At 39.5% G+C, this 23701-nt stretch overlaps 1 protein-coding gene across 8 annotated transcripts in view; it reads right to left on the bottom strand.

The window, feature by feature from the left end:
- CNR1 (cannabinoid receptor 1) overlaps positions 1-23701 on the bottom strand; it is a 35205-nt gene that overhangs the window by 5311 nt on the left and 6193 nt on the right. For 4 of the 8 annotated variants that reach the window (XM_020789378.3, XM_020789301.3, XM_078380786.1 and 1 more), the window contains one exon: positions 6733-6873. The exons of the other annotated variants lie outside the window; for them this stretch is intronic. The gene's annotated coding sequence lies outside the window, so the exon portion shown is untranslated. The remainder of the gene's footprint in view (positions 1-6732; positions 6874-23701) is intronic. 8 annotated transcript variants of the gene reach the window in all.

The following is a 23701-nucleotide window of genomic DNA, read 5'->3' as shown; positions in this document are numbered from 1 at the left end:
TAGATAAAGATATTTAAATGACTGCATAATGTCTAGTAATAAATCTGTCATTCTGTTTAATGTTGTATCAGCCTCTCCTATCTACAGCAAATGAAAATGCATTCAGCGACAAAATATCTATATACTCTCTATATAATGCACGTTTGCACAATGGAAAGGTTGAGCTATTATGCGGAAAGTACAGGAAAATAAATTAATGATAATTATATTCTTCTAACTTACAATTACTTTGTTGTGGCCATAGGCTGTGAAGTTACTTCCAACTTATGGAAGTTCGGAACAGGTTTCTGAGGCACAGCAGAAGTCTAAAAAATGGTTTACCACTGCCACTTACCCCCCCAAGATTCCATGGCTGGGCAGTGGGGAGTAATTACTCGAGATCTCTCTCAGCCCAACTCTAAAATTGTATCCACTAGCACTCACTAATTCCTCTGGACACATTTTAAAAAATTCTTAAAAAAATAAAATAAACACTTTTTTCCTTGATTTTCTTTCATTCCCTGCATTTAAAAAAAAAAATAAACTATGGCTTCTCTGGAGGATTTTGATAACATCCGTGGTTTTCTCCCAAGAATTTCAAAAGCATAGATTTAGTCATCTAAAAAAAGCACAGAACTTCTGACAGTGGTTGTGATGAAGGGGTATGCTAGCATAAATGGTCCATTCTTGCCAGAATTATATAATAAACTGTTTTTTGAGAGGCTTGGACAGCTGTATGAGATTCAGCTAGGGAGATCGACTGAAAGACTTTTGTATAACTCACAAACCTTGGGCCAATGAGCATGTACCTCTGCTCTGCACCAGGACACAATGACTACTACTGTAATACTGCTTTTTAAAAAAAAAAATGCCAGTGATCAATTATCGAGGTTCTTTCTCTCATTTACAATAAACCAAATTTTAATAATGGGGTTTCATTCCTGGACCATTTGGGTCAATGGGCATATGGTGTTTACACACGTATTACTTATTTGTTTATTTTATTTACATGTCACATTCCTCCCCAAACTGGGACCTAATACAGTTTGCAACAATGCAATTAAAAAACAGTGGCTGAAATCCAGTAATGTAAAGTTATACCATGTGGGTCTGATGGTATCCTCGGTCGTTTAGTTATTTAGTCGTGTCCGACTCTTCGTGACCCCATGGACCAGAGCACGCCAGGCCCTCCTATCCTCCACTTGTCCTCCGCTCTTCCTCAGTAGCATGTTGGACGCCTTCCGACCTGAGGGGCCCATCTTCCAGCGTCATATCTTTTAGCCTTTTGTTTCTGATCATGGGCGTTCTTGGCAAAGATACTGGAGTGGCATTGCCATTTTCTACTCCAGGTGGATTGTGTTTAGTCGGAACTCTCCACTATGTCCTGTCCTTCTTGGGTGTCCCTGCACGGCATAGCCCATAGCTTCTCTGAGTTACTCAAGCCCCTGCGCCACGACAAGGCAGCAATCCATGAAGGGGTGATGGTATCCTCAGCCATGTCTATGTTTTGTTAATTAGAAGTTTTCCCCAAAGGGTTCCTGGGCTCCCTAAGGACCCCTCTGATCCCAAGGAAGCCTTTAAGGAAAGCGGGATAGGGTAAGGGAGTCTAAAACTATGTAAAAATCACCACTGCCAGCCTTGCAGCTGTGTCAGGAGCGGGGTTGGCAATTTACAGACATTTAAGTCTTCATGCTCTCATCTTGCTCTGACTAAAGTCTTCCTTAGGACCAAAGAAATCCTAAGGGAGATTAGGAACCTATGGAGTGGCGGGAATAAAATAATTTTAGTTACCAAAATTTGGCCACAGATGAGGACATAATCAGACTTTACATTACTAGGTTTCAGCAACAGATTTGCAAGTATTAAAGCAGAATTCAACTTATCCTATTATTAAAACTCAATGCCTAGGATGCCTCCATAAAAAGTGGGTCAACTAATTCTCTTATTATTTTTACAACTGTACTTAGACACTTTAGAAAGCTTATGTGTCAGTCGCAAACCACCGATCAGGCTCATGCTAGTTCTATATTAACATTGTCCCAGACATATTTACTCTGGCAGAGAGGAACTTCTCTCTGGGTCCCATGTCATCTCTCCAAAAACCTGGAGAGGATTGCATTATCAAATTTCCATGGCATAGTGGAAAAAAAATGAATCAATCAAACACTTCTAGTGATGTCCAATTCAAATCAAGGTATCCAGGGAGGTCACAACCTCTTTTTAAACCAGATTTCTAATTCAGGTCACTCAGATTTGTGACTGGGGTGACCTGTACTGAAATGAACCTGCTGCTAGCTGGCTGGATTCAGAAGAAGGTGGAGCTGGGTTCACTCAGTGGCATTTATGTTATGAAGTTCCTCATAACTTTTGTGCCTTCTGCATTATTTGATATCTGAATAAAATGAGTAAGGTTATATAGAGGCAGCAGAGAGCCTCTGCCATTTCTTCATCCAGATTTGTCAAATGATATATTATTCTAGGATGTTGGGGGGTAGGGGGCACACGGTGTCCAGTCCCACTACATCAAAATAAGTCTTTTTTTTTCATGGCCAGCAAACATTTCTGCTCTCTTAGAGACTAAACATGACTATGTGTCCAAGGCATCTTGCACAGGGTGGTACTTGGAATTAGGTGAAGGCGGCTAAGGTACCAGAGGAGTTACTAGAGCTGCACAAAAGAAGAAGGGGAAGAGTCCACTACATTGCCTATAGCAAAGGTCCTGAAATTTGACAAAACTCCTTGTGTGTACATGCATGTGTGCACATATTCAAATTTCCCCCAGTTTAGATGGTACCTAGATTTTGCCAGCCCATGTCCTCCTACTATACTTTATGTCCGGGATCTGCATGTAAGAGTTTCTGTTTCAGCTCTTGGTTATAGTAATTCTTGCACTGAGGTCCATGGATAATCAGCGTTGTGCTATCAGCTATCCTCAGTTTTGTTGCAAAAAATTTAAAATAAATGAAGAATCTGATTTTTTTTTAAAGTTTAGAATTAGAATACAGATTTTAATGAACTCTGATAGAGCTGAATATCTTGGTTGAATAGAAGAGGGAACTAATAATCATTATAATCATCACGTGCCGTCAAGTCATCCCTGACTTATGGCAACCCTGAGTGGTCTAGAAGAATCAATAGGTTGACACTTCTTCCTCTTTCTCCCAGCATAACCCATAACCCAAGGTGACCAAGGTTGTTCTGCTGCCAACTTTCCATGCTTCAACCAGGATGAAGTTAATCTAGATTATATGTTTCACTGAAGCATGTTGAGAGTTGCATGAAAAGCATGTGCTCAAACAGGCTGCCTCAAGAGAAACAGGAGTAACTGAAGTAAAACTGTTACCATTCTTAAGGTTCCCCAAACACTTTTACATCTCCTTATAAGAAGCACTAACTAGAACAGACTACAGTGGACCCTTGACTTACAGACTTTTTGAGTTACAGACTTCTCTGGCCACAAAATTTAGGTTTGACTTGCAGACTGAGATTTGACTTACAGACCAGAAAAAAACCAAAATGTAACAAAAACGGCCTGTTACGGGATTAATCGGTTTTCAAAGCACTGTAGGTCAATGGAGACTTAACTTACAGACTTTTTGACTTGAGAACCGCCTTCCAATACGGATTAAGTTCTCAAGTCAAGACCCCACTGTACTCTTGGCTCCAATCACCACCATCTCATTAGAAGTTATGAGCCCAGAATGGCAATAACTGAGAAAGCAAATGATTTGTAACACCCTTCCAAAAACTTTGACCAAACCCTCAAGCCACAGCAAATGACTAGACTATGCTCAGTACATTCTCAAGCTAGACTGTATAAAAACTAGTGGCATTAAAACAAGAAAGATATGAGGAATCCTATCTCAGAAGTGATTAACGGATTAATCATAGCAGATTTAATGCTTCATTCCTGGATGCCTTTTTATTATTTTGTCTTAAAGATTCAAGAATGAATACTTTTCTTTTTTAAAAGGTTTATTTACCAAGCAGTTGAGTAATTAAAAGCCAAAAATGTAAAATATACTTGGGCTATATGTAAAAATTACATGAGTATATATTTTTAAAAACCACAACCTTTTATTACAAATTTCTCTGGTTTATATATGTAAGTAATACTTCTATTAAAAACAAACTCTGGGTCTAATAAAATTAGAGCTTTTGTTTAAACAATATAGGAGTGAAGCTCATGAATTAAAAAAATACAAAGAAAGCAAGTTTTCTATAGTAAAAGGCTATCTTCTTAGATAACTCACATTCATTCACTTAAAAATAAACTCTATTGCAGTACAAATTGTTCTTAAAATAAGTCTATCAAAGCATAAAGTCACATATTGCATTAGATATTTCTCACCCAATGTTTTCCCAACAGAGATTTCTCTCCTGTTTATAAAACCAAGGTGGCAGTGTGTTTTGGAGACATCCTCTTTAACTTGATGGAAAGCTCTGTTTTTATACACTTGATGTTTTAAGGTAGACAAAACATCATGCTGCTGAATTCTTGCCCTCTTGGGAAAATGGATTTTCAGAGACCTAGGTTCTCTTAGGTACACCATATCTACTAGTCAGGAGATCTACAAGCCATCTACCAGCCAGGAAATGCCCCCATTTGGAGTATTTTCCTTAATACCACATTTGGGCAATTTAATACATTTTGAATGCCAACTTCCTGCATTTTACATGTTCAATATTTCTCATTCAAGCTCCATATTAATTTTTCCTGCCATATAATTTTCCCAAAACCTATAATTGACACAGTTTAATGTCGATATCAAGAGATGTTCTAGAACATATTATTAAACAGTCAGTCTATCAACACTTACAAAAGAATACAGTGATGTAGGAGCTAGCATGGGTTTCTCAAAAACTTGACTAATTGTACCTGCTTTTCTGACAGAATTTCAAACAGTATAGATGAGAGGAATGCTGTGGGCATTGCATATCAGAGTTTCACTGTGCTTTCAACAAGGGACCTTGTTCTTATGGCCACTTTGGTGGGTTGGGTGATTCTACTGGTTAGATGGATATTTAGCTGTTTGTTCGACTGTACCATCAGCAATTCCTCCTCAACCAGGAAAGACACAGCAAGTAAGAAACCAGAAGGTTGTGTTCTGTACCCAGTGTTGTTTAACATTTTTATATATGAAAAAGTAGATGGGATGATGATGTTTCAAAAGGCAGTATCAGGATTCAAGATAACGTGAATAAGATAGATTTTGTATCTGAATAACTACCAAACTGCTGTGAACCATAAACAGTAGTTATTCGAGCTTCTGGAGCATCTATATCAATTGCGCATCTGCTCTTTGGCTACCACTTCACACACACCCCAGATTAAAATCAAGGATGTTTTTTTCCAGAACATCTGTGAATCTTGAAGGAAAAACAGATACTTTAAATTTCCACACCAGGATTATGACATGGAAAGGAAGACCTTCCCACCTCTTAAACCTAATGGAGCCCTACAAAAGTCTATCCCCATGTCACATGGAGAACTGGGTTCCATGGAAAAGCTGGCAGAACCAAACTGAGCTTCGGAAAATGCTTTTGTCAGTGCACAGAAGAATAGACAACTTTACACGAGTAGGTGTACACTATGACCCTCAACTTGTGCCATGAAAAACTTGCTGCTAGCTACCCCAAATGGTCTCGATGTTGCCTGTTATTGAGTGAAAATTATCTGATATACTTATCTAAGCTTTATAGTTTTCTTTTTGTAAACCCGTTTGCATTTTGTATGTGTTTATATGCAGGTATTTTATTGTGGTGTTTCTGATAGAAATAAAGAAGTAAGCTTCAGGAGGAGTTAGCATTTGCCTTTTTCTGCCCTAACATGGGGAGGTAAAGAAGATATCTAGGGGACTGCATGTGTCTCACAAGCTGCATTTTTCCTACCTTGCTTTTAAGGCTGGAGCAAAAACCTTCTATGTTCTAATTCATCAATTCATTTAATAGAGGTTAACTCTGCTCTTCAGGAAAATGAATGCTGGTGCAACTCAGTTAAAATAAATTAAAAGAAAAAAGACATTTCAGCAAAGACAAGCTCACATGACATCTTAATTTCCTACAAGTATCCACTGGAATCTCCAAATGTGATAAGATTAGTAGCATATGGGGTGGGGCCACGAAACAATTTTGCAATCAACTGTCCTCTAAATCTTGAAATTGAAATCATATACTTTTCCATGTGTATGGGGCAATTAAGCTACACACAACTGTGGTGAAAGAGGGTTCCCTCAATTCAGCTGTTCTAATCCAGTTTTGGTGTCCTCCCAACCAATGAACGCTTTTTGGTAAAGGACACACCAATAGTTACTGATGGAAGACTTCAAAAAACACCGCACAGTTATTTCAAGTTTTCCTCCTAAACTGATTTATTTTGATGTGAAAGAAAGAGAGAAGAGAAGGTGGGAAAACAAGAAGGTCACAAATGGAAGTTAACATAACCAACCGTTAATTTATCTGAAAGACGCAGGGCAATTTCACAATAAAAATATTAAACACCCTCAGGGCTGAACGACTGAAGATGCTAGCTTCGCAATTAGAAGGCAGCAGTACACTCTTCCTCCAGAGATGCAGTTCTTCAAAGCAGCAATGTCTGCACAAATCAACATGCAAATTAGATTGCTTGTTTTTCCAGGACCACTTGCTTTCCACAAGTTAATGTGCAAGTTGCATTGGTGCAGAACCGTGAGTTAGGACAAACAGACAACTTTGCCTTCTTAAGGGGGGTTCAATTTCTAACAGTGGGCTCACCTGAACATCTGTTTTTGGCTCTAAATCACAGGTTTCCTTTGTTTTGTCAACAACACATAGTGGAAGGAGCAGCAGTAATGGTTCTAATGCAAACTTTCCAACCGTAATCCCAGTGCATACATTTTGTAACTTTCTTGGTTCCTGCAAGGTATGGAAGAAAGATCTTTTTGTCAGTTACATAAAACAATGAAAGACTACATTTGGAGGATGGTTGGGGATGAAGCATCACCATGTGTTATTCTGACAGGAATTTATGTTTAAATCTATGTAAGGTGAGACCATTATTTAACAGAAAAAATTATAAAGGAGGATTAAAAGGAATATGGATCACGATATATATCTTTGATTCATCACTCACTTTGGAGATCCTGGTTAATGCATAGTCTATTAAGACTAACTTAAACTCAATTCAGTTCAATGGGATTCACTCCAAAGTAAATATGTGAAGACCGCAGCCTTTCTACATCAAATACAAAGATGGGAGATACTCAAAATACGTTTGCTGCTTGCTGATTGCAAAACAGTCCTGCATGCTCATATAAATTGTACTTTAAATTACTGCGTTCTGAGTTTAATGAAATTAAGGAAAAAGGATTCTAGCATCTTTTTTCCTGAAAAGCTGGAATGTTTATGAATATTCCATGCCATCACATTAACTCAACCAACTGACTTCACAACCACATGTAGAGTGCAACACTCATCAGTGTAAACTTTAAAAGACAGGAATTATGCAGAATCCTCCCAATTAGAGATGGAGACGAATATAAAAATGGATCGGCTTTTTCGATGAAAATAGCTGATTCATTAAATATTCATCCCTTCATATTTGTGGGCTCAAGAGACCCTCATGAATACAAAGGGATGAATATTTATCCATTTTTATTCGTCCTTCGTATTTTTAAAAAACACACACCAAAAACACCCTTAAGGCAGGCTAAGGGAATCTAGGCCGCCCTTTGCAAAGATGGCAGCTGCAGCTTATTTACCCTAAGTGAAGCCACAGTCACCATCTTTGTAAAGAGCAGCCAGTATCCCTTTTTACATGTTGTGTCTGGGATGCCAAAAGGAGACCTCGGCATCAGCAATTAAGATAATGGAGTGTCAGTGGGGTAGGGTTAAGGTATGGAAAGGAAGGGGCTGGTGGGGTAGGCTGTGGGTTTGTGTGGCTGTGGGTGAGTGGTGGCAGCCTTTCTGCCACCAATCAGGTGATTGGCGGCTGGTAGGCAGAATAGTGTTTTGTTGTTGTTTTTTAATAGGAAGGGGATGTCAGCCGGGCGGGGTGGGTGGGTGGAGGGGAGCCCCCTCGAATCAACAAATATATTTGTTATTTGTCGCTTCATGGGGGCAACTTCATGCTTCGTGAGTCATCAACTTTTGATGACTCATGAAGCAGGACGACTCGCCAAAATGGTGAGTCGTCTCCATCTCCACTCCCATATATATATGTAAAATCAGAAGAAAATCCAGAAGAAAATTTATTTGTGTGGGAGTTAGTCCCAGACAAGAAGGCATAACACTGTTGCCTAAACCATGCTGAAAGGAAGAAAGTTAAAATAAGAATCACTTTTTAATTAATACAATATTCACCATCAATTATATAACTGATTTTATCAAGCGTACAGACATTCAAATTAATTTCCTGACAACTAACATACATCCAGTCCTACAGTGAAATGTGTCAAGTACAAAAATGCTAGAACACAATTTAGGTCACTGGGCAAAAAACAAAAAAACAAAACCCACTACAGTACTGTCTTATTAATTTATAATACGAGTGTTATACAAGACATTTTCAATTAACCACTCAATTTTTCCCCAGAACTTACGGTCTATTTAAATGTTGATGTTATGCCTAGTTCCATAATAGAAGAGCTTAATTTTAAAATCATTCAGTCATAAATAGAGTGAGAGAAGTTTATGATTAAGTTTTTTCTAATTTTCATGAAGTGAAACAACTCAACAAGAATAAGCACAGTCAACCACCTCAGGCTATGCATTTCCTATCACATCTTTAAGGATATATTTGTTTAAATACTGTATTATATTTATTTAAAACACAAACAAAGCATACAGAATCTCTCTCTCTCTCTCTTTTGTTAAAGAAAAGTTTTCACAGAGAGTTCAGCAAAATGCTACTCTGTATGCACATTGTTTCCCAGCACCATGGTTAATGGGATCATGACAAGCAAATCCCATCCTGCATTTCAATGATCCTTCTTCCCACAATATTTCTGCATTCAGCTTATTACAGTAATTTCCGAGTTTTATTTGTAGAAAGAAATTTCTTTGAAAAGTCTAGGGAGTTCATTAGTAGTAATGGCGCTTTGAGTTCTGAGACTGCAGCCGACATTATTTTTGTTCTTGTTTGCTTCTGATAATATCATAGTTTGAAATTATGGACAATGTGGGTATGCACCTAATAAAAACATGAGTGAAAATCTTATTATCAAAGCTGAAGCAAAATAGACAATTCAAATGATAACAAAAGTCATTGGGGGGATTTACTTACATTGGTTACCTATGTACACTTTGAAACTATGGTGTACAATGAAGGTATTTGAAGACCAATAATTGATAGGACTAGGTGTCATGACTCATAGGGACCTTTAATAGGTGGGTGTCAATCTACTGTATGTCTGACTATTTTTCTTCTTGGTGATATGCTTATGTTAGCATGATCCAGCGGCAACTGTATCGCAGCATCAGGCTCATCCACACAATAGTGTTTTCCTCTGGTTGTTTTGGATTGTTTCTTATTCTTTTGCAGAAGATCTGAATAGACATACCAGTGCTTGCATGCACACATGACAAGAGTATTTGTTGCTATATGCACTTTGATGTAGTGGGTCATCCTAGTATTGCCTGTCCATATATAGCTGGAACAACCTGCTGATGTCTCTTTTTCAACACATACTGCCCTCCCCTATTGACTATCTTTCCTGCTCTCTATTTGTTTAATTCACTCTTCCACCTCTTCCCTTCTTGTTTTATCCATGGAGGGTTGGAAACTGACTAACAGAAAAAATACCCATAAGGAAACATCATCTGGAGCAGTGATAGTGAACCTTTTTGAGCCCGAGTGCCCAAACTGCACCACAAAACCAATTTCATTGTTGTTGTTCAGTCGTTTAGTCGTGTCCGACTCTTCGTGACCCCATGGACCAGAGCACGCCAGGCCCTCTTGTCTTCCACTGGCTCCTGGAGTTTGGTCAAATTCATGTTGGTTGCTTCAATGACACTGTCCAACCATCTTGTCCTCTGTCATGCCCTTCTCCTCTTGCCTTCAAACTTTCCCAACATAGGGGCTTTTCCAGGAAGTCTTCTCTTCTCAGATGGCCAAAGTATTGCAGCCTCAGATTCAGGATCTGTCCTTCCAGTGTGCACTCAGGTCCTTCCAGTGAGCACTCACCAACTTCATTACAAAGGGTCAACTCTGCAATTAAACCTGAATATTGAGGTTTTAGTTTAGAAAAAACAATTGCTCCTGCACTGCAAGGGTTAAATGCTTGGTTTCTTTTCCCTACTGATGGTATTAACAGAGAAATACTTACCAGTCTTTCAATCCCCTATCAGGCTAGCCCAGTAATGGCCACTACTGCACCCTTCCACTGGACCACTGCACCAGCAGAGGGGAGTGCCGAAATCCAGGATCGGATGATGGGTAAGTATTTCCTGATGGCAACGTACGGCTCATGTGCCTACAGAGAAGGCTCTGCGTGCCATCTGTGGCATGCGAGCCATAGGTTCGCCGTCGCTGATCTAGAGACACAAACCCACAAATAGTTCCTCCTGTTGTTTCCCCTTCTTTCACCCCTCAATGCAGAGTCTTTCTTGCCACCCACAGTCATGATAGGCATGATTTACACAGATGACTGAATTAGGAAAACTATGGTTATCTGAACTGTCCCCAAGCTATGAACGGAATTTGAACTTGAAACACTAAACACAGAGGTTTGGATCCAGATTTAGGCATAAGCAAGTAGAGTGGCTGAAGCAGACATCCCTACTCTGTCTTCCCAAGACACCCCTCACCTCCACATGCTCCACAAAGGGTCCCATGATGCTGGTGAACATAGTGGACTATAACACAAGTGGGAAGGATAGACCTCCTCCAAATCCAGCAATGGGGATGTTCTGTGAGAAGAGCTGTTCTATCTACATAAAGCAGCTTCTGGATTCAATCCAGCCTGTCTACTTCAGTCATCACAGGAAACTACATTCAGTTACTGTAAGCCAGTGGTGTCGAACTGTGGCCCTCCAGATGTTCTTGGACTTCAACTCCCAGAAGCATTCACCACCACCTCTGCTGGCCAGGATTTCTGGGAGATGAAGGCCAAGAACATCTGGAGGGCCACAGTTCGACACCACTGCTGTAAGCCATGGGAAGGGACAGGGAGGTAATCACTGTGCTGATTTGGAGAGAAAGCCAAGCTCTGCGTTTACCAAGAAACTCTTGCTAGTGAAACTCTTGTAGTATGGCACTAGTGAAGCAAACATCCTCACTGGTGGAGTTGCATTGGATTTCTGTACTGCACAATCTGTTCTGCAAGCAGTTGGACAGATGCCTGCACAACCACTTACACAACTGGTTGCACAACAATATACATTTTAAATATTGTACTGGATAGCAACCTTAAGCTAAATTTGAAAATTTGAAGTTCTTGGCACAATAAATCTCCCCCTAGAAACTCTTCAGCCCCAGGGGTTAATTATATGCTCTGAGATCCTTCAGGGGCCACACAGATCACCAAAAACACAAGAAACCAAAACACAGCTAACCCAGAAGAGGCCTTCTGCTCAACTGTAAATGTCTTATCCATGTCCCTCCTATCTAAGACACAGCGACGGATGATCTGGCTCATAAGTTGCATATGGTCCCTTTTTCCCATCGTATTTGCTCAAATACTGCAAATCACACCTCCTAGACACCTCTGGGGAGCATAAGTTGCCCTTTAAGCATCTTTTAAATGGGTTAAGTTTCAAGAGCAAAATAATTGTGTTGGTCAATCAAACCAAACTACATACAGAACAGTACTTTACTGACTCTAGCAACAACCAGACAGATACCCTGATTTATCTAAGGAAATATGTTACTAAATAATACTGATAATACTGGTGGCTACCTCTTACCTATACCCGTTTCTCAGAAGCAAAGTTCTATTTTTCTTGTGGGGAGTGGAGTTCCATTTTTTCTCATTTTCACACTACAGTGACCATGCTTTAAACCCACTGAAATTAATGGGACATTAAGTTAATGATGAATAAAGTGGATATATCTACTTCTTTCATGAATCCATCTAAACAAACGTCACTTTCACTTCTTCTGATAATATATTCCAATAGGTAAGTGCATTCTGTATAATAAAGAAATGAATACATCCTTCCCTTGCACTGAACTTATTACAAAACCTGATCAAGATTTCTAACATTGTAGGAAAAGAAGAAAAAGCCCAGGGATCCTTGTGCTCTGCTTGAGATTTTCTCCACCCTCAGCTACATGTTGTCCTCCACAAACCTGGTTTACCCATTATTCACTTCAAACTCAAATTCTTTTTGGATTATAATTCTTTAAACATCTTTACTATTTGCTTCTCCCTGTTCTGAAAAAACATGCTCTTACTTGTCCCTTCTTGGTTTTTAACTATGTATGCTTGTCCATATGTAGACCTGTTCTTACTGAACAGATAACATTAACTCAAGTGCTTTGGTAACAAACTTTGTTGAAAGCTTTCTGGAAGCTCAGTTCTATAATTTATTTATTTGTTGTTTATTAAAATTTAATAGATTTAATAAAATCTAGCAACAATATAAACATTGATATATGAAAAGGCATGCCCCATAAATGGTGGAATAGCAATTCCTAGCCTTCAAAGGCCTGCCAGAACAACTCCACCTTACATCCTGTCCTGAATCCCTGCAGTGATGTCATACTTCAAAGGACTCAGGAAGAGAATTCCAGAGCATGGGAGCAACAACATGGAAGGCTTTCTTTCAAATACACCCAAGCTGGACTATTTTGGTGGTTTGCAGCTTTAGAAGGCAGTTTTGGATTGCCTTAGTTGGCACAGGAGCTCATATGGATAGAGGTGGTCCAATTACTATACAACTAATGCATATTACACTTACTATATTTTCTCCTCATGCTTCAAGTCCTCCAACAAAGCTTATGTCAGAGATGCAACACTATGTCCCTGACACCATACTTTTTGGACTGGAATTACAATTCCTAATGATTCTCTGTACAGATCTGCTTCTTTCAAGGCTTCTAATTTATTTCTTTGCTTTCACCAATGCAGTAATCTAAATACAGTGGTGCCCCGCTAGACGCTTACCCCGTTAAACAACAAAATTGCTTGATTATGCCTTTTTTGCGATCGCTATAGTGATTGCAAAATGATGTTTCCTATGGGTTTTTTCGTTTAACGACGATTAGGTCCCTGCTTTGTGAACTGATTGTTTGCAAGAGGATGATTTAAAACAGCTGATAAGCGGTTCGCAAAATGGCTCCCCGCTGTTTTCCAGACCTATTTCTACAAGACAGGGATCACAAAATGCATTAACTGGTTTTCCATGCATTACAATGGGGTTTTTATTTTCGCATGACGACAATTTCGCTGTACAGCGATTTTAATGGAACACATTATCGTCGTCATGCGGGGCACCACTGTATAGGGATAGAGATGGAAATACTGATACAGATACAGTGAGATATAAATACATACAAATGAAAAGAACGTTATCAATGATTTCATCTACAGCCCATACTACAATTTGAATTCATAAAAGGCTTAAAACTTACAGTGGGGTCTCTACTTAAGAACGTCCCTACTTAAGAACAATTCTACTTAAGAACAGCTCCCTTTGCTAAATTTTGCTTCTACTTGAGAACAGAAATCCTAGATAAGAACAGGAAAAAAAACCTTTCCTGCTCTTTTTTTAACCTTAGGTCATCTTAGGTTTAAAAAAATTCTCCCCCTAGTGGTAGAGTACGTATTAACCAGCTTTGCATTAGTTCCTATGGGAACTAATGCTTCAATGTATGAACGCACCTCTACATAACAAAAAAACAGCCAGAACAGATTAATTGGTTTTCAGTCCATTGCTTCAAAATTAGCTTCGTCAGAAGTGCTTTTAACACTGTTCCCTGACCTAAGAAAAAAAGAAAAAATATCCCCCTCTAGTGGCAGAAGGCGGAATAGCAGCTTCCCATTAGTTTCTATGGACGGAAAAGAGCAGATACGGATTAAATGGTTTTCAATGCATTCCTATGGGAAATGCAGATTCTACATAAGAACTTTTCCACTTTAGAACCACCTTCCAATACGGATTAAGTTCTTAAGTAGAGACCCCACTGTACAGGTTAACAGAAGCAGACATTTCTTACACTATAATTTAAAGTGAAGAAACAATCAGAAACAGAGACACAGTACCAATCTACTACAAAACAGACCCCCAAAGAGGGGAAAAACAGAACACCATTAGTAGTCACCTACATCTTCAAATGAGACCATTCATCAACAATCTACAGCCCATTTTTGGACAATAATACTTCTCTCCAAACCTTAAAGAATTATTGATGTGTAACAGATCATGTTAATATGGGTATGGAGATAGGAGCAAAACTCTGCTACAACATGTATTTATCTCCACACCGGCCACATGTTTCTTCATGTCTACTCTGACAACACCACTACAGGTCCTACCAACAATGTCACCCACAACACTGGGGCTCCCTTACCCATTATCTGTCAATGATATCTATGCCATCCTTTTTCTGCATTGCGTTCTGCATGCCACATACAGCAAACAGGAGAATCTCAGTACAAAAAGAGGGAAACAATCTGACACCAATGATAGTGACATTTAAAAAGCCAGTTTCAACACTTCAGGTTTCTAAGACACTGCTACAGATTTCAGGATAAATGAAATGTTGGAAAAAATTGTGAAGGCATGTTTGAGAGACAGTGGAGGTAAGCTACATTCATAAAATCTGATATATCTCTAAAGACTTAAGTGAAGACTATGGTTTTTAGCCCAGTGTACATTGATAAACAGTTGTGCATAACCTGTGTTATTTACTTTGGCTCCAGAATCAGAAGTTGATTTAGGAAAAAAAGGGGGGGGCATGTTCTGGATAGGAAGCTTTCACTTCAAAGACAAAAACATGCTTACCTTGTAGACAGTTTATCACTCTAGTGATAATCAGAATGTTTATGTAATCAATGCTACGTTCATTACCTGTGTTAATAATGATACTGTCACTTTGAAATTTCATTTCCTGTGCCTGTATCCTTTTTCAAGGCATCACTGTACCTGCAGTCTATGCTTGCATATAAATCTCTGGATAAATATTTCATTTCATGTGTTGAAGGAACTGGATTTTAATCCATAAAAGCTCAGACTGAAATAAATCTACTAGTCTTTCAGATGCCACAATACATTTTGTTTTCAATTTTATTTTGTTTTTCTCATACTTCTGACATGAGCTATTCCAGCCTGCTGGGCAAGTTGGGGTGATGAAAGTTTAATTGCACTACAATATATCTCAAAGGCACTAGACTTACTGTAGGAAGGCTGAATTGCTCTGCTCTAATAGCTGAAATATTGATGCTCAGTTACAAGACCAGATTTAGCACCAGATGATCTAAACAAATATAGACCAGTTGCTAATAGTCCATTTAGGGGCAAATTAATTAAGAAGGTGGTTGCGGAACGGTTTCAGGTGTACCTGGATGAGGAAGATTACCTTGACCCATTCCAGTTGGAATTCAGGCCACAAGACAGCACTGGTTGCATTGTATGGTCACCTGCTAAGGTAGGGTGACAGAGGAGCTTAAACCCTGCTGGTGTTCCTGGACCTCTCAGTGGCTATGGAGGACCATCTCTCCTTCTGAACAGATTGTCAAAGTTGGGGATCAAAGGACTAGCACTTAGCTGGCTCTAATCCTTCCTTGATGGTCAGATCCAGGAAGTTCTGTCTGAAGAGATTTTATTATCCCTACAAGCCCTCAATTTTAGGGAGCCTCAGGAGTCATATCTCTCCAATGCTTTTTAACATCCACGTAAGGCTGCTGGAGGAGGTCATCTGAGAGTTTTGAGTCTGTTGCTGTCAATATGCTGATTCCATAAAACTTTATCTCTCTTTTACATCCTCTGCAATGGATGCTGTCCAGGTTTTTGGGCATTTTCTAGCCTTGGTTTTGGAGTGACTAAAGCAAATACATCATGCAAAAGGCTGAACTGGATGAATCCCAAGCCGGAATTAAGATTGCCGGAAGAAATATCAACAGTCTTAGACATGCAAATGATACCACTCTGATGGCAGAAAGTGAGGAGGAATTAAAGAACCTCTTAATGAGGGTGAAAGAGGAGAGCACCAAATTGGTTTGAATCTGAACATCAAAAAAACTAAGATCATGGCCATTGGTCCCATCACCTCCTGGCAAACAGAAGGGGAAGACATGGAGGCAGTGACAGATTCTTGGGCTCCATGATCACTGCAGATGGTGACAGCAATCATGAAATCAAAAGACGCCTGCTTCTTGGTAGGAAAGCAATGACAAACCTAGACAGCATCTTAAAAAGCAGCGACACCACCTTGCCGACAAAGGTCCGCATCGTCAAAGCTATGGTTTTCCCAGTAGTGATCTATGAGCTGGCCCATAAAGAAGGCTGACTGCGGAAGAATTGATGGTTTTGAATTGTGGTGCTGGAGGAGACTCTTGAGAGTCCCCTGGTCTGCAAGGAGAACAAACCTATCCGTTCTGAAGGAAATCAACCCTGAGTGCTCACTGGAAGGACAGATCCTGAAGCTGAGGTTCAATACTGTGGCCATCTCATGAGAAATCTCCCTGGAAAATCTCCTGATGTTGAGAAATCTCATGATGTTTGGAAAGAGTGAAGGCAAGAGGAGAAGGGGAAGACAGAGGACGAGATTGTTGGACAGTGTCATTGAATATACCAACATGAATTTGACCAAACTCCATGAGGGAGTGGAAGACAGAAGGGCCTGGTGTGCTCTGTCCATGGGATCACGAAGAGTTGGACACGACTTAACGACTAAACAACAGCAAAGGCAAATAAGGTTGCAGCTGAACCTGACCAAGGTGGAGATCCTGTTTGTGGTTCAGTCTGACGTAAGGTATTTCTCAGAAATCCCATGATGTATAGAGAACAGTACTCCATCCTGACTTCAGTCCACACCCAAGCTGGACCTGTTTGGTTCAGTAGTACGGCTACTACTTTTTGGGACCAGGCTGCAGTGATTCCCCAATAGACTGAAGGGTCACTTCAAACAAAATCACTCCTGGAACTCTTTCTAGTATGATCAAAAAGGTACCCTGATCTTTCAAATAAGTTTCTTCTTCATACTGTTCAGTATTGGATGTGGAGAAGTTGTTCCACTCTTTCATTCAGGAAGAAGCTAAACAGTGCTCAAGAGCTTGGTGCAACTCTGTATGTGAGAAAGAGACAGGGAGGCAGGGGGGAAACTGCACATACACAAATGGGTGTGTGGGTGTATATGAAAGAGCATCTGAGTGGCCCATACCACTTCTTACTCTCATCCTACCCACGTAGCACTTCCCACCCAACTATTAAAGGCACTCCCTCCACATCTGTGAATGTTAACACAAGAGAATATAGCCTTTATACTCAACAAAAGGACTCTCCAAACTGCCTTATATCCTATTTTTCTATGTTTGGGAAGTTTGGCTACAGTGTATATCCCAATACCAAATGTTCTGTTAGCCCCAAACTAACCTGCTACAATCTGAAAAGCAGCTAATTCAAGAGGGCTTAATTACCCATTGGAAAGAAAAAGCCAGAACCCTACTCAATGAATGTGGAGCAAAAAGGCAATTGCATTAGCACCTGACCATCTGACAATCCAGCAGAATCCTTACTGCATGTCTGGTCTTCCGCTTTCTCCAAGAAAGTCGCCCACCTAGGCATGTGTAACAGTGGAATGTTTAATGCAATCGTCTTTCTGCTCTACATTTGCAGAATGAGACACTGACCTAGGACTGACCTCCTGAGGGTATCAGCTATTCAGCAACACAAGATATTAGATTATTCATTGGTGGTCTGTATTTTAAGAGATTTTTAAAAGTAACAGCTAGATGACCACCTGTGACACTGTAGCAGCTTATCTTCTGCACTGACTGGAAGTCAGAGTAGATGGCCTTTGCTGTATCTTCCAGTCCTATAACTCTTACAATCTATGTCTTCTTAAAGGGTACATATATGGAACTGTTGAACTGTAGAGTGTGTGTAAGGTAAACTCATTGCCACCTGCACACCTTGGGTAGATATACCCAAGAATGGTTAAGGGTCCTGCTTCCGCACAGGCAACTGCAAAACTCTTATGTACTACTACACAGACGTATCCCTACACAAATTATTTTTTTATTAGAAAACTGAAGTGATAACAGTGAGGTGTGGTGCATTGTTTGATGGTGATTTAGCTGTTTTGTACATTCTCTGTCAAGGAAAAGTGGAAGGCAGAATGAGAGTGAATAGGCTGCAACTCTGTTGACTTCAGCCATAAGTATGTATGGGTATGCATGTGGTCCAGAGGCATCTCTTAAGCCAATTTTAATTACTCAAAGACCATGATTCAGTCAGCTGTTTTTCTTTCTTTCTTTCTTTCTTTCTTTCTTTCTTTCTTTCTTTCTTTCTTTCTTTCTTTCTTTCTTTCTTTCTTTCTTTCTTTCTTTCTTTTTTATACTATCTTTCCAGGACAGAGCTCACAAAATATACATGTAAACCATCTGATTTAATAGTAGAAAACAAGACACTTTCCATCCAGCACAGAAAATCCAATAAAACAATTTAAAATGGAGGCACATGCAGCATAGTTAAAAATCCAGCCCTGTATCTCTAACTGAAGAACAGAATTATATCCTGTATGCCCTGAGTAGCAATTTGTGTTTCAAGCACTTCCAAGGCTGCAGCTTACTACTACTCACTCAAGAAGTGAAATTTAACTCTCTTTTCAAATTCTCCCAGTGTAATTAATGGGATTTAAATATGTTTCATGAAGGCCAACAACAGCAAGAATGTTTTTTTTTCCAAAAGGATGATGTAACAAACAAGGAGGAGTAAGTGAAGATAGAAACAGATTCAAGCATTAAGAAAGTGTTGCTACTTTAGCTGGTTACAGCAGCATTGTCCTTATACAGGGAAGATTGTAAGGTCTTGACCTTTTCCCCCTCTTTTTTTAAAACAAAAAACACCAATGGCAATCCTGCTGCAAGATTGGATCGGGACCACTAGAATTTTCAAATATTAAAGGCTTCCTCCTTTGTCCGAAGACTCTCCAAGGCTTCTCTAGGGTGTCACAGAAGTCAGGGATAGGGATTAAATTAAATTAAAATAATGATTAACATCAGCAGGTGATGAATATCATCACCATTTACACCATGGAGTTGCACCAGGCAGATTTCAACCATAGGATGCAGACACAAACAGAAACACTTCCAGGCAAAAGTTAAGCAATTTTGTTTGCGCAACAAACCACTTCACTATGAATTCCAATAAACACATGTGGGTTTTTTTGTTCTACCGACAAAAGAGAGGCAGTGAAATTTACTTCTGGCTATGGGAATGTTAGATTGCAGCCTGATCCAGTAATTGTTTTGGAGAGAAAAGTTAAATTACATGTTGTTTTTGCTGTTGTTGTGTGCCTCCAATTTTGGACCTGACAGAGACCCTAAAAGGCCTTTCAACATAAAAAAGATATTTAAGGAGTAGTTTTACCAGTTCTACTCCACCAGTGAGTTTTCATGGCTGAGCAGACATTCGAATCCAGGCCTCCTCAGTCCCAGCCCTACTCTATCCAGTATACCATACTGGGTACCCCAAACTGCATGCTGGTCCAGATTAAATTTCTATAGAATAATTAAATATGGCTTGCTCATTATCCCCTAGCTTTGAAAGCCCAATGGAAATATGCCTCACCATTTTAACCTTTGAAGGTATGACCTGATCGCACAACCCATACCAGGGAAGAAATTCTGGAATAATTTTCAAAGTACTGCTCGCTGACATGCAATCTCAGTATGAAACTAGTGATGTCAGCTTGCTACAAGGAATATTGTCGTCATGTATTCTGTTCTGTAACATGGATGTGCATGTTCAGATACGGGGATCAAGATGTGGAAGAGGACAAAGAAGCAACGTGGAATAAGAGAAATATAGTCCCCTCAAGTATTTATGTTGGCATGGTAACAACCTTGCATGTACTAACACTGGGTTTCAGTGGGAGGATAGGGCTTCACAGCCTAACATAATCGTGCCTTACCACTAACCAATTAGCAGTCTTTTTTCTCCCTGGTTTGAGGCAAGCCTCTTCCATCTCTTCCTGTTTGTTTGCATCTGGTTGTTTGTTTACTCCCCCTTTCTCTTCTTCTCTGATTTTCAACCAGAACTAACATATACATTCTTCTTCTCCTGACCTCTGACCATGCAGCTGCAATGATGGACTGAGCCTATCATATAGTTGAGGCTGCAAATTCTTTTGCAGAGTGCTGTCCTCTGAAGATGCTGACCAGAGACTGGCAAAACATTAGGAAGAACAACCTTCAGAACGTGGCCAAAGAGCCCGAAAAACCCACAACAACCACTGCAAATTCTTTCTTTATCTTTTTATTCTTTTGATTGTAACTTAAGTTCTGCAACTGTTTCCTTTTTTTCTACTTAAACTACTTATAGTGATATATGTGTATATATTTCCCTGTGCTGCACCTGTTTGTTTTTTGTACTTTATGCTCTGCTAACGAAAATAAATTAACAAAAAAATCCTCCAGTAATTTACACCAAAAACATTGTCAGTTGTCTAATGAGGACTGACAATATGAAAAGATAGTATCTGTCCAGATAGAATTTAGTTCAGCGGGTGTATCTTTACAACCTCTGAACAAACTTCTATCTACCCAGATGCTATCTTTCTCAAAGAGCTAGGATGGAAAAGATGAAATAATCCTGAGCCAGTTTAAGGGATGTATACAAAAAACTAAAGAGGCATTTTAAACTTGAACCTGTACAGAATGCAAATTCTTCAAAGCTTTTTGAAGATACTTCACTTTTTTTAACTTAATATGATATCTAGAAGAGCTCAGAAGTGTTACAATATTTTAGAAAAATTCAAAATCAAGGGTACACAAGGCTATATGAAAGGGTAGACAAGACTATATGAAGGGTGCTGAATTAGACCAAAAAGCTTACATACTTCAACCTTCTTTTCCCACAGACGTTCCAGAAGGAAAACTACAAAGAAAGCATGATCACTTTGCCCAGTAACTAGAGTCCAGAATGTTACTGCTTGTCATATGAAAGATAATATAAAGCCAAAATGACTTGTAGCTGTCCTTCATGAAATTTGCCTAATGGCTTGGTTCAAGCAAAGCCAAGGCTAGACTCTGGTGCCATGGTCAGGGCAATCTAAAGATCTAGGCCATTAACATATATAGAGGGCACAGGTAAACTGCCATGGCACAGGTAAACTGCCATGAAAAATTCCTAAAGCAGAATCCAGACAGTTCAGATACTAATGCAGGATTGTTCAGTAGAGCAAGTGGTAGAGATTCAGGAAGAATGGGAGTTGACATACTCTCATTATCTAGCAATCCTCCCATCCTAGAGGCTTACAAGATTTAAGCTCCCAGAGCCCTACCTCCTGGGTTCAACTGAAAACAATTTGTACGCATTTGGAGAAAAGTTCTACACATAGAGTCATGCTATTTTTGAGCCCTTACTCTGAGAATTCTTCTTTGAGCGTGAGTAATTCTTTGTGTAGCCAACAGCCTGGTTGCAGCTTTAGATGTTGATTCTCTTTAAGCCTCCCCTGACCCAGAAAGGAGCTCATTTCTTGAGGGAAGGGACTGCCTGGAATGGTCCCTAGGTGTCTCAGACTTGGACCTACAGATCTTCCTGCCAAGGCAATTCCAGAGAGTCTTCTGCAGAAGATACTTCAAAAGGGAGCATATCAAACACCCATTTAAAGCTGTGAATGATGACTACATTTTGCAAATTCCACAACCTACCTATGGGTAAAAAAATGCTACCTTTTATTTGTGAAGAATATCCACACCTTCAGCAACAGCACGTAATTATTTATTTGACCTATATTACATTGCGTACAGATTAGAAAGTGAACAGAAGAAAAAAGAAGCCATAATAAACCAGTACACTTAATTCACAGATACCATCTTCAAGAAGCAATTGTTCTGTTCGACAGCAATGACTGGAAAATGGGTAAGAATTTCATCACACAGTAGAAATGAGATACCAGGGAGGTAGTGATACATTGTAGATGAAGTGCTGAATGGATTTCTAGATCTAGATATGCCGTAGATGTGAGAGGAAATGGAAAATTAACATGAAAGACGCTGCCAGGATTGTATGAAGAAAGGCTAGAATGAGGACATAAAGGAAATAGTAGGGAAACAAATGAAGTTCTCTTTGGGGCCCATTAGTTCTTCAGCTAATATAAGTAAAAACAACCCAGATTTTCCCTTTTCCTACATTCCTCTCTCCCCCAAATATTTAACAAATTGAAGTCAAAAGGATTGAGCAAACATTATTTTTAAGTTTTTACATAGAAGTCAGTTTGCAGAATGGCCAGCCTATTTTGTACAAGCTAACAGCAAAACTATCACGACTGACTTCCTAGCAAGACTTGGCACAGGGCCAGCATATCCACCACGAAAGGCCTGCAGTATAAAATCCAATGACAAACACACATGTGAAAATGGAAGTTGGTGCAAGAGCGCGAAGAAGAAGCTGGTAAATTACTGCCGGATTCCAGACAGACAGAAACAAATGAAACAGAAAGGACTAATTTGAAAGCCTGGAACTATTCACTAGGGAAATTGTTGTTGCTTAAAGTTCTTGGAGGTAATCCAGAAAGGCAAGATGTACAGTGTCAAGTCCAATGTTCCTTGTAGCTAAATGGAGCAAAATATCCATATGTTTGACAGATGAATGAAGGTAAATTATGGCAATAATAACTGTGCAATGTCAAGTCAATCCCAACTCATGGTGACCTTTCTCAGGGTTTCCTAAGTATAAAATATGAGAAGGAGTTTACCCTTCCCTCCTCCTGGGAGCACTTCTAGGACTGTGCAGCTTGCCCAAGGTCACACGGTCTGGCTCTTTTTCACAGAAGACACAGTAGAGAATTGAGCTACTGACTCCAGGTGCTCCAATTCAGTGAGCTATCCAACTCCTGTTACCACACTCTGTCCCTTGATGAGGGGCAGAAGGGTGGCAGGCCAACATGTGAAACTGCAGCTCCTAACACTCAGTTGCCAACATATTGTTGTCACAGGTACTGCCTTCATCACATCTCTTTCATTTCCTTCTTGACAACCAAAGGTCCTTGTGGCAACCTTTAGGTGGTTGGATTTGACCAAGGAACATCCAGCTGCTTACCATTACCTTTTCTCAATGTACGGAAGGGGATGCCTGAGTTGCTAACATTTTGTCCACTTCAGCCCCTAAGGGCAAACTGACATAGAAACAAAAGTATTGTGATATATGTGGCACTAATACATTTATTTCCATGTGAATTATGGGTTATGACCCACTTCTTCAGGCACTACCAAAGAGCACACTGAAATAAACTTGTTAATCTTACAAGTTGTCACAATACTTTTGTTTTTGTTGCTGCTGTTAAAAAACTGACAAACTACTTCTAGGAAAATTGGCATAGAAAATGATTGATGCATTGTTGTTGGGAAAGTCCTGAGACTAGAAATTTTGTAAAAATCCAGTTTTTGTTTTACTAATGGCAAAACTTGTTACCAGCATAAAAGATGAACCCTTATGGTTTATATCTCTCTTGTTAACCCTGAATTCATGTTAAAAGGGTATGCAGACATATGACCTAAGGGAAACAATTGCTAACACATGCTAACATGTTAAGGGTACTATACTAGATGACTTAGAGCAAGAAATGCCTTGAAAA

Source organism: Pogona vitticeps, chromosome 1, assembly GCF_051106095.1.
Source record: "Pogona vitticeps strain Pit_001003342236 chromosome 1, PviZW2.1, whole genome shotgun sequence".
Classification (NCBI taxonomy): domain Eukaryota; kingdom Metazoa; phylum Chordata; class Lepidosauria; order Squamata; family Agamidae; genus Pogona; species Pogona vitticeps.
The sequence above is the reverse complement of the archived record's forward strand: the minus strand, read 5'-3'. Positions and strand labels throughout refer to the sequence as shown.